The sequence below is a fragment of the Gossypium arboreum genome, chromosome 6 (genome assembly GCF_025698485.1).
Source record: "Gossypium arboreum isolate Shixiya-1 chromosome 6, ASM2569848v2, whole genome shotgun sequence".
Lineage (NCBI taxonomy): Eukaryota > Viridiplantae > Streptophyta > Magnoliopsida > Malvales > Malvaceae > Gossypium > Gossypium arboreum.
The window spans coordinates 132,687,889-132,701,227 of NC_069075.1; positions in this window are offsets into that span (position 1 = coordinate 132,687,889).

Genomic DNA, 13,339 nt, shown 5'->3' on the forward strand with positions numbered 1-13,339 from the left:
GAGAAATGATGTTCACATTTTAAATGATGTTCACATTTCAAATGGTGTTCAAATTGATGGAAACGGTTAAAAAAGAAAAAACCCTGAGATATCAAGTTCACATTTTAAAACTGGAAGAATGAAATCCTCAAAGCAAATTGGAGGGGCTGCAAGATTGTCCAGTCAAATAGAAAAATATGCAATGCAACTGACAATATGAGTCAAGCCACATCTAGTTTGACTCTTGTTATGGATCCATATGGTATTCCACAAGCAGTCAAAGTGCTTGGCAGCATGTCAGAAGAAGTTCCAGAAGCTAGTCCGCTATACTTTTTCTCACTTAAATTATTACTCAATAAGGACAAGCGAATTATGTTTTTATCAATTAATCCCAAGATTAGAGATTTGTGGCTTAAGAAGGAAATGGAGGATAGTTGAAAATTTTCTGATCTTCTAGGGTTCAGAGATATCTATTATGTTACTAAACAACAATGCTAAACTAGTTTTGTCAATAGTTATTTATGTTTGGTTTTTGGATATTAAATTTATGTTCTACTTATTTATGTGTAATCTAGTTTTATCAATGGTTGTTTATGTTTGGTTTTTGGATATTGAATTTATGTTTGACTTATTTATGTGAAATCTTGTTTTGTTAATAGCTGTTTATATTTGGTCTTTGGATATTGAATTTATGGTCTACTTATTTATGCTTAGGACTAGTTTTATCAATAATTGATTATGTTTGATTTTTGGATATTAAATTTATGTTCTACTTATTTATACTAAATTATTTTTACCAATAGTTGTTTATATATGATTTTGGATATAAAATTTATTCACAGGTGATGAGTATAGTTGAGAATTCCAGCGGTGATGAAAGTGATGATGAAAGGGAAAAGAAAGAGAATTTTACAACGCATGGAATGTTTTAACCAATTATTTGTTGTTGCATCTTCTTCTATGCAATTATATTATGAGAAGTATATATTGAAGCAACCATGCATGGATTCAAAACAAACAGGTGAGACATGGATCCGAGAGATCCTTGACGGTCACGAATCACGTTGTATGATTAATTTTAGGATGTCTAAAATGATATTCACAAGTTTGTTGAGAGTTTTGCAGACAAGATACAACTTGCAAACTTCAAGAAACATACTTTTAGTGAAATGTTGGGAATTTTTTTATACATCTTGGGCACCGGTGCAAAAGTTTTCCAATGTCGAGAAAGATTTCAAAGGTCTGGATCAACAATAAGTTGATACTTTGCAATTGTGCTTGAGAAAGTTTCAAGGATGGCCACTGATCTAATTGCACCCGAAGATCTTTTTTTTAGCTCAGTACCCGAACAAATACGTAATGATTCTAGATATATGCCACATTTTAAGGTTAAAATTTAATTTTATATTATTATATTTTAATATTTTTGGTTGACTAAAAATATGCACGAGACTAATATGATTATTTGTTCAGGATTGCATAGGTGCAATTGATGGTACTCATATTGCCGCTATTCTTTCACCAAATGAACAAATTCCTTATATCGGAAGAAAAGGTATCCCGACTCAAAATGTTATAGTAGTGTGTGATTTTAATATGTGTTTCACCTTTGTCATGGCTGGATGGGAAGGATCGGCACATGACACTAGAATATTTCTTGATACAATTCGAGATCCAAAATACAAATTCCCGCACCCACCAAATGGTTAGATATTTCATTTATTTCTTTATTTTTAAAATAATAAAGTATAAGTTCTTTAATCGATAATTTTTTTAAAAAAAAATTCTTGAATTAATTGTTTGTTATATTATGACATGTAGGAAATATTATCTTGTTGATTCTGATATCCTAAAATGAAATGTTATCTTGGACCATATAGAGGTCAGCGATATCATTTATCTGACTTTCGTAGAGGTAGACCGGTATCTGGTAAAGAGAAGATATTCAATCATTCACATTCATCATTACGTAGTGTCATTGAACAAACTTTTGGTGTTTTGGAAAAAAAAAAGGGCCATATTAAGGGATATGCCAAGTTATAGTTTTGAAAAGCAAACGATGATTATTGTTGTTACAATGACGATACACAATTTTATCCGAAAACATGTCAGTCAAAATGATACAGATTTTATGGAATACGAAGATATTAACTGGCCATATGAGAATATTATTGATTCAGAAAATGCACATGGTCGAGAAAGTGATGATGATAATGACGATGAATCAAACAATTTAAGTGGTTTTGAAATGGAATTAACAAGAGATGCTATAGCTTCTAGTTTAATGAATTCACTTTAAATTGTAAATGCTACTGTAAAATTTTTAGTATTTATATTTGGTATATAAATATTATCCCTTTTGAAACTTTAATCCAAATATATGTAATATTTTAATTTACTAGGTTTATGTTTTCTATGTTATGTTAATATTTAATATAAGTTATATATTCAAAGTACATTTTAAAATAAAATAATACAAATGTGTTAAATGCATTAATTAAAAATAAAAAATTATTTTTAAATAATATAATTGTGTCAATATCTAATTACAAATATTTAATTATTATATTTAAATATTTAAATATAGTTTATATATTCTAATTAAATTTGATAAATAATTAAAAGTAATTACTTATAAAAATTTAAAATTAATATTATATATTAAAATATTTACAATAAGTTATAATAAATTATTTTTATATTATTGCTAAAATATTATAATATTAACTAATTTGAACATTATTTAAATACATATTTATTACTTTATAATATCATGTCTAAAATGGACATTTTATTTCTCAAAAGCACTTTTTGACAGCAATACCAAACACTCAAATTTTCAAAAGCACTTCTCAAGAGCACTTCTCAAAAGTACTTTTCAAAAGCATTGCCAAACAAACTATAAGATTAGCTCCATTTGAAGCTACATGAGTAATAGAGGTAGTGTTTATAATATAAAAAATTTTGAAGGGTCAAAATAAGATTTTATGAAATTTTATAAATTACCTATTTTTTACTTAAACTTGTCCATTTCAAATTGTATTAATTATAATGTTTTTAAATTTTAAATTATTAATTTATGATTTCTTCTTACAACCATTTAATTTATTTGTTGCAATCTTGATTAAATATGTATTTGTTGTAATTTAAAGATTGTTTTATTTTTAGTACATAAATCCATTCTAAAATTAAACAAGCAGTGAGGAAATAATTATATAAAACAGTGATGTCACGTCATCTATATCCATTTCCAATCATTTAGTGACATGTCAGCTAATTTTTACATGTCATTCATACCTCATTTAATTAATTGAGATTTTAGGGATTTACAGTTAAAGAAATTAATTAAAGGAAAAGGATGCTTAACGCTAATTAAAGGAGATTTCCATGTGTGTAGTTTTCTTTACCCACTTATTTGCTTCTTTTATTGCTTTCTTGTTGCTATTTATGACACTTTTTATCAGATTTGACAACTGTCACGAATAAAAATGATCATTTTAATCAATATTTATAATTTAATATAATTCTCTTTAGTCAATTTTAGCATCTTAAGTGGTTTGAAAACATTTTAGAAACATATGACATTATTCCCATGGTGTTCGAACTAAGTGAATACATAAAACAAAGTTTTGATACTTCAAAACAACTAAAAATACAAAACTTGTAGGTGCAGTGGTTATTCTCTCGAGACAATGACTGCATGTCTCTAGACAAAGGCTATATGTCTTGAGATGTTGAGTCTATGTTTTGAGATAAGACCATGAAACTATAGTGAATTGCCTATTCACTTGCGCGTGTTGAGACTTTGATCTCCTAAAGTTAAATTAAACTACTTATTTCAGTTGTTTCGAGATTAAATGTCATATCTTGAGAGTTGAGAGCATAAGACCAAATTTTAAACACCAAAACACATCTAATATTCAACCAACATGAAATAACTACAATTTCAAGCTTATCATGCCAAATCAAATAACAAAATATGCTATATAATCATAATCCATGCAACCATCTCAGTACCAGACGATTATTCGATCATAGCTCTAAAAAATCATTGAAAGTAATATGAAATCAATATATATATATACAACATAAATTAAGCTCCTAATTACATGCCATTAGGAAACTACCTACTATATATGCTAAAGTATCATACTCTTCAATGCCTTGAGGTGGTGATGTGATCCAAAAGATGAGTTAGGTTTCTTGTGATCAACTTTAATCTATGTGTAAGAAACAACGTCGTATTAAGAGAAATTACTTTGTAAGAATTCATGGAATTTACTTAACTTACCTTTTTGTCTTGTGAAATTAAACATATATATCACCTACCAAATGTTCTTTTATTCGGAAATCTTTGTCCAGAGTTTGGATGCAAGTAATTGATAGGGTTAGAAGGTCTATTGGAGATGGAATGCTCGTAAGCCTTTGGACAAATCACTGGGTTCCTAAGTTAAATCTGCTTCAGGAATATATTCAAGATGTGGCTTCGTTGAATTTAGCAACTACGGTTAGGGAATGACAGATTCAACTGCCTCCTAGAAGTGGTCTATGTTTTGTGATTTATTGCCACTGGAAATGTTATTAAGAATTGCTAGGATTGTTCCTCTAAGAGAAAATCCTAGTGCAAATAGAATCGTCTGGAAATGGTCTTGAGCTGGTTGGTTCTTAGTGGCAGCTATGTATGAGCACATTACGAGTAGTAACTGGGAATAGGAAAAAAAATATGGTTATTGCTATGGAAAAGTGGGGATCCTCAATGGTTTAAGCAGCTTGAGTGGCTTATTCATAAAGATAAGCTTCTTACTGATGGGGAACGAGTTCGATGAGGTATGTCGAATGAGGTAGTATGGCCATTATGCGGATGCAATATAGCTTACATTCAATGCAAGTTTGTCAGTTTGCAAGATCATCTTGGTTCTCTTTATTGCCAAATAGAGCTAAAGCTCAGTTCTTCAATTTAAATTTGGAGGGTTGGATTTTTTAGAATATTGAAAATATTGATGGAATTCAAAGATGCTGGAGATTGGAGTATTTTCTTTGAAATTACTTGTTGGTTAATATGGAAAAGCATGAATGACTTTGTGTTCAGTCAAGGTAACTTATGTAGCAGAAACATTATTATTGTTAGTCTTGCTTGGGCAAGTAGCATCTATACTTCAAAATAGGGTAGTTAGTGATGAGGTACTGCTATGTTATGGAATATAATAAGCATTAATTGTAAAAGTTAGTTAAGATAGTTAGTTGGGTTTAGTTGTTAAATGGTTAGTCAGTTAGCAGTTAGTTAAATACTTTCTGTATTAAATACTCGACTTATTCTTCTTTTGCATAGTAAAATGAAGACAATTTACTTCTCAACTGAGTACATTAACATGGTATCAAGAGCCATGGATTCTTTGGTATAAATTTTTTTCTTCTCTTTCCTGGTTCCTCGTGTTCATGGCAACAGATACCGTCTCAACAGTTGACAAGCCTGGGTATTTTACTAATATTGGTGAAGCAGTCTATCAGCATGGTCCTGGCAATATTTCTTCATCGGATGTTCATTACTTTTCCAAACATGATAATATTAAACTCAGTGAACATAATTTTCTTTTGTGGAAGCACCAACTGCTATTGATTCTTGAAGGTTATGGTCTTGAAGGGTTTGTCTTAGGTGCTACTCTTCCTCATTCTGCTTTCCTACTTGGGACCGATAGTCAACTTGTTGATAATCCTACGTTCATTGCGCATAAAAAGCAGGATAAGTTCTTAGCCTCTTGGCTCTTGTCCACAGTCACGGATAAAATCTTAGTGCATCTAATAGTGGCCAAGACCAGCTTTGACATTTAGACAACCATTGACAGAAGGTTTGGTGCCAAGTCCAATATTAAGATCTCGAGTATGCGCCATGCATTATACTCGATCAAGAAAACAAATCTTACCATCAAAGATTACCTGTCTAAGGTCAAGGGTCTAAGTGACAGTCTGATTGCAGTTGGGAGCCTAGTTATTGAACAAGAATAGGTCAGCATTGTCTTGGTAGGTCTCCTCATCGAATTTGAGTCCATTCGAGTACTTGCTTCTGCCACTCGCATGACTCTTGAACTGGTCACTAAAATGCTTCTTGGTTGTGAAGCACGACAAATGGCCCTATTGACAGAAGTTCCTTTACAAGCTAACTTAGTGTCTCAGTCATAGCAAGGTAATCTCGACAACATGAAATCTGGTTCAGATTCTAGTCGTGATTTTCATCAAGGACACAGGGGTCAAGGTCATGGGTGGTCTCGTGGTCGAGCTCGTGGTTCAGGTCGTAGGTGGTCTAAATCTAAACAACAGTGTCAACTATGTGGTAAAATAGGACACATGGTGCAAACGTGTTATCACAGATTTGACGAGAATTTTTCTGGTTTTGGTTCGAGTTCCTAAATGTAAATCAATTATCATCAGCTTAATGAGTCTCCTACACCCCATTTCTCATCGACTCACTGCTGTGGCTTGTTTTCACAGCCTTCCTCTGCAGCTCTTCACCCGTCCTCTTGAGCTCTATATTCCTCCTTGCCTACTCAAACCTGGTACCCCGATTCTGGTACAACTAACCATATCACCCCGACCATGGCTAGTCTTACCAATGCTTTTCCTTACACAGGTACAAGTCAAGTCTCCATGGGCAATGGTGAGTCTGTTTTCATAGCTAATATAGGCTCATCAACCTTTATGGCTGGTTCTCGGTTGTTACACCTAAAAAATATACTACATGTTCCTACAATTTGTAAAAATTTGATATCTGTAGGGTAGTTTACAAGAGATAATTCAGTCTATTTTGAGTTTCATCCCTTTCTGTGTTTTGTGAAGGACATAAGGACAAGGAGGACTCTACTGGAGGGCCACATGCATAATGGCTTGTATAGGTTTGACTTCTTTCTAGCTGCCTTACATAAGCCTGGTCCTGCTCAAAGCTCAGGGTCTCCTCTTTTGTACAACGTACAGGCTTCTTCCTCCTTTGAACTGTGGCACAACAGACTTAGACGTCCCTACCATAATACATTTGCTCGTGTTTTGCATTTTTGTAATGTGTCTATCAAACATAGCAACTTGCATTTTATGTGTACACATTGTAAATTGGGCAAATCTCACAAGTTGCCTTCCAGTGCTTCACAAACAATGTACTTGTTTCCCTTTGAATTAGTCGCATCCGATGTTTGGGGACCAGCACATGTGCCATCAAATGGTTTCTCTTATTATGTTTCTTTTGTTGATATGTATAGCAGACATTCTTGGCTATATTTTCTTAAAAACAAGGCGGAGGTTCTTTGTTGTTTCCTTCATTTTCACAAAATGGTTTAAGTGTAATTTGGAAAGTCTATCAAAATGACAGAGAAGACTGGGGGGCGAGTATCATTCCTTGTCCACTAAGTTCTCTCAACTTGGTATTCAACATCGAATAACTTGTCCTTATACCTCAGAACAAAATGAGGTCATTGAAAGGAGACATCGACATATCGTTGACATGGGGCTCATACTACTAGCTTGGACATCCATGCCTTTGGAATACTAGTCAGCTACCTTTTCTCATGTAGCTCATCTGATCAACAGGTTACCAACACCTGTTTTGCAAAATCAAACTCCTTATGAGAGGCTATATAAAGCTCAACCTGACTATTCTCAACTAAAAGTGTTTGGGAATGCGTGTTTTCCTTACCTAAGGCCCTTTCAGCACCATAAGCTACAATTCCGATAACAGAAGTGTGTTTTTCTCAGGTTTGGTTCTAACTAGAAAGGTTACAAATGCCTTGCTGAAGATGGTCATATGTTTATCTCTCGTCATGTCCTGTTTGATGAGACACTTTTTTGTTTCAGGCTGGCTTTTTTTTACCAACAGCCTTGGCTCCTGTTAGGTTCCTTAATCAAAGTTCTCATGTTCCTATGGTGGCATTGACTAGTCCTCCTTCTCCTAGTTCTTTACATCCACTTGAAGCTCTCCATGCCTTAACTTCAACCCAGCCTCCTTCTATCACACGATCTCCTAGTTCATTACCTTCACCTAGGGATTCTTTTACGATGGCTAGTTCACCTGCATCCGGTGCTTCAGATGCCGTTCCTGTAAGGTCACCTTCTTCTGTCAACTGCCATCCTATGCGCACTCGATCGAAGAATGGTATTTTTAAACCAAAACTTTTCTCCTCTACCTTGGAAGAAAAGGAGCCATCTAACATTGTTGAGGCCTTTAAAAGTCCTGCCTGGACTGTAGCTACACAAGCAAAATATGGTGCCTTAATGGCCAATAACACATGGGACCTTGTACCTCTACTTGCAGGCAGTCGAGCTGTTGGTTGCAAATGGATTTTCAAGGTAAAAAAACATACAGATGGATCAATAGCTTGATACAAAGGACGGTTGGTTGTTAAGGGCTATCAATAAGAGGCAGGTATCGATTTTTCAGAGACCTTCAGCCCTATGGTCAAGCTAACAACGATCCGGGTAGTGCTGGCCCTTGCCGTTTCTCTAGGGTAGTACCTTAGACAAGTAAACATCAACAACGCATTCTTGAATGGGGACCTGAATGAGGAGATTTATATGACACAACCACCAAGATTTGAGCAACAACGAACTGATGGTCAACAGCTTGTCTGCAGACTATGAAATTCTCTTTATGGCCTTAAATAGGTATCTCGAGCATGGTTTCAAAAACTAAGAGAGTTTTTTTTAGCTACCAAGTTTGTCGCCTCTAAAGCTAAAAATTCTCTTTTCATTCGACAAGTAGGATCCCAGCTACTCTATGTTTTAGTATATGTTGATGACATAATAGTTACTGGTACTGGCTCTCTTAGCATTGATCAGTTTGTCAAAGACTTTGATGTTCACTTTTCTTTGAAAAACTTGGGCTAGTTGAGCTATTTCTTGGAATTGAAGTAACTCGTACTCCGAATGGTGTTTTCTTAAGTTAGAAGAAGTACATCTAGGACTTACTTCAACGAGCTTCCATGGATAGGTCAAAAGCTTCTCTTACCCTAATAATGACCACTTATCAATTGTCAGCTCATGAAGGAAGCCCGATTGAGGATGAATGCTTATTCAGAAGTACTGTGGGTACCTTATAATATGTGGTAATAACGAGGCCATACATTTCCTTTTCTATGAACAAGGCTTGTCAGTTTATGCACAAACCCTTGGATACACATTTCAAAGCTGTCAAATGGATTCTAAAATACTTGCAAGGGATACTAGATTATGGGTTACGGTTCACCCGAACCTCAAAGCTCTTTCTTGAAGGCTATTCCAATTCAAGTTAGGGAACAGACACTGATAATCGCTGGTCAACCTCAGGGTTTTGTGTCTTTCTTGGAGGAAATCCAATTTCATGGAGCTCTAGGAAGCAGCAAGTGGTATTGAGATCCACCGCAGAGGCAAAATATAGAAGTCTGGCCCATGTCACTACAGAAATAGTTTGGATTTAGTAATTTTTGTCTGAACTCGGTGTTTTAGCTCAAAACAAAGCACTGGTTTGGTGTGATAACTCAGTCGCGGTTGCTATAACAAGCAACCTTGTCATGCACTCCAAATTCAAACACGTTGAATTGAACTTATTCTTTGTCAGAGAAAAGGTTGCAAATGGGTCCTTTCAAGTAGGTCATGTATCTGGACAGGATCAGATTGCTGATATCTTGACCAAGCCCTTATCAGTAGGGTTGTTCGACAAATTTAGAAGAAGGCTTAAAGTTGTTTCCACAAGAGGTGATGACATGAAGAAGTAGGAGAAGTCGATAAGCATGGGGCATGTTATGGAATACAATAAGCATTAATTGTAAAAGTTAGTTAAGATAGTAAGTTGAGTTCAGTTGTTAAATGGTTAGTCAGTTAGCAGTTCATTAATGACTTTCTGTATTAAATACTCGGCTTATTCTTCTTTTGCAGAGTGAAATGAAGTCAGTTTACTTCTCAACTGAGTATAATGTATCCGACATCGGGATAGGATTCGAGGCATTTCCAGACTTAAACATAAACATTCATACCAAACCGGGTAATAAAAATGCGTCCAATTTAAAACCATTCATACATATGCATATCGTCCCTTATACTAACTTACGTGGCCCAAAACATATATTGGGAGTGGTTCGGGACTAAACTGAAGAATTTCAGAACTTGTACAATACTTAGAAAATTTTCTCGTTTTGGAGGGTCACACGCCTGTGTGAGTAGGCCGTGTGGTCTCACATGCCCGTATGGCTTGGGACACGTCTGTGTCCTCAGCTCGTATAACTCACTGTTTATGACATTATCAACAAAATAAGGTCACACGATCAAGTCACACGCCCTTGTGCTAGGCCGTATGGCGAATTTAATTTTCATGAATTTTCATAAATAAGATGCAGACTTCACACGGCCAGGGCACACGCCCATGTCTTTCACACAGCCGAGACACACGACTGAATCTCATGCTCGTGTGCTTACTACTGGCCATTCTATTTCTCAAAACTAAGGTGTAGGAGACACACGGCAGGATCACATGCCCATGGGGGCATACCGTGTGGACAACTTTGAGGTTATTTTCCAAGCTGATTGTCACCCTTATTTGCTCAAACACATACATAATTTCAAAGGCATTTAACATGGTATAATTAAGTGATTAAATATCATCAATTAAGTCATGTTCATGGCAACTCCATCTCAACTTATACATGCTCATGTTACTATACCTTGTTAAGTCAAGTTTACCAAATCACATGCACTATATAACATCAATTTACTCTATTTTACACATTCATATCTTATTTGTCATCATGCCATTTACTCACGATTCCATCATCAACATCCATGATCACATTCACAATTCAACCATGCCAAACAATTTTAACCACAATATGTATGACCTTAGCACATGCATGGATATATGAATACGTTTACACCCCTAACAATCAATATGAACCATATCTCATGGTCATATACAAAATGGATAGTGAAATTATTATTAGCCAACGCATTGGGCCAAATTAATATGACACATAAACAAAAAGACCAAGTCCCCTATACATGCCACATTCAAAATATCAAAACCAATTATACCCAAATGACTAAGTTGATAGTGTGATCGATACTCCGACAACTTCCGATCCCTAAGCTAGCTTGGCGACACTAAAAGGAAATAAAAAGGAAGGGGTTAAGCTTTAAGCTTAGTAAGTGTGCATGTAAATAATAAGCAACATTAAACATGAATTAACATACACATAGCATATTATAAATTTGCACATAATCATCAAATGATCGTAGGCATATCTTACTCATTTGCAACCTTACCAATAATGCATCATAAATCGAGCTCATATCTCATGAGTTTTGCGTACGTACTTGTACCACTTCATAACATAATCATAACCTTTCACATATTTGGCAAAATCTTCAAATTACCCGTTGAATCACTTGGAATACTAAAGGATACCCGGGAAAATCTCATACACATAATAATATGCCAATGCCATATCCTAAGATATGGTTTAAATGGGATCACATATTTCGATGCCAATAGCCCAGCTATAGTCTTACACGATATCTCGTATCGATGCCATGTCCCATATATGGTCTTACACGAAATCAAATATCGATGGCATATCCCAGATATGGTCTTACTCGAAATCACACATAACCATAATGTCATGACATTTGTATCCTATCTATTCCTAAGGTTCAACCGTGAATTTTACTACATCGAATCCTTATTGATCGTATTCATAACAATAATTAAACAATTCATGCAATATCAAAATATTAAATGCATAATATAAAGTTGCATTATTTACACACGAACTTACCTCGGTACAAAATATGGACAACTAATTCGATTTAGTCTAAAATTTCGTTCTTTCCCCGGTCTAGATCCGGACTCCGTTTTTCTTGATCTATAATAGAAAATTTAGCTCATTTAATTATTACATTGTTCAAATCAGTCAAAAAACCATACTTTGGCAAAATTATAGTTTCCCCTAAACTTTTACATATTTGTAAATTGGACCCTAAGCTCGTAAAATGAAATGTACTCATTTTCTTTGTTACCCAAGCCTAGCCGAACCTATGTCATGCTTGTACCAGCCCACATTTTTCATCAAATCACATTTCTACAACCCATTTTTACAACTTTTACAAAATGGTCATTTTTAGGTGTTTTCATCAAAAATCACTTAGTAAAAGATGTTTATCACGCATCAAATATTCATATTCTTCCATTAAACATCAAAATACATGCATGTCACACATGGGTCAAATTTCAAACATGAACCCTACTTCAAAATATGGCTAGAAATAGCTAGACCGGTTGATAACAACTTCAAAAATGTAAAGAACATTAAAAACGGGGCTAGGATGCACTTACTATCAAATTTGGAAAGTGAAGAAACCCTAACTATGGCTCCTTAGAAATTTCGGCACTTGATGGAGAAGATGGACAAGATTTTTACTTCATTTTCCCTTTTAATTCTTTTATTAACCAAATGGCCAAAATGCCCTTTTTACTAAACTTTCTAATTTTACCTATTCATGCCCATTTTTGTCCATAAAAATAGAAATTGGTCAAATTGCTATTTAAGCACGTCTAATTAATAATCCATTTCTATTTCATGCTTAAAGCTTCTAGAATCACATATTTTGCTACTTTTTCAATTTAGTCCTAAAAATCATATTGGACACCCTATCCACAAAATTTCTTAACGAAACTTTCATACAGTCATGCAAACATATCATAGACCTCAACATATTCATAAAATAATTATTTTTACTTCAGATTTATGGTCTCGAAACCACTATTCTGACGTGGCCCAAAATCGAGATGTTACACTGAGTACGTTAACATGCTATACTGAAGCTAGGGACATGGCTTCCGCCATCCGATGATTGGATTAGAATCAACACCGATGGTGCGAATAAATTAGTGTCTCCATGTTGCTTGGACTAGTGGCTTTCGAAAAATCATTGTAGCAAGTGATAATGTAGAGCACGTATTTGTTTTGGCACATTAGATTGGTGAACCGAGTATCAAAGCTCTGATTAGGCATATTTTCTTTCTTTGAAATCGGTTTGCTTTCCTAATATCCACCTAAGTGCTATGCTATATCTCTATTCTAATATCATATTTTCAAGAACCTAATTAATCTTTATTAGTATACCAATCAAATCCTAACTATACTCCCAAATTTATAAGGATTGTTCTTATTATTTATCATTTGTACGATTTAAAAGTTTTATAATAAACCTCATATACACGTGTATATATATAGATTCATTAATTATTTCTTTAATATTCCGTGACAATTCTTAAATACATTGATTCATAAAGAATAATAATAAAATTCAAATCCAATCTTATTTATCTTATTCCATTAAACAAATACTATTT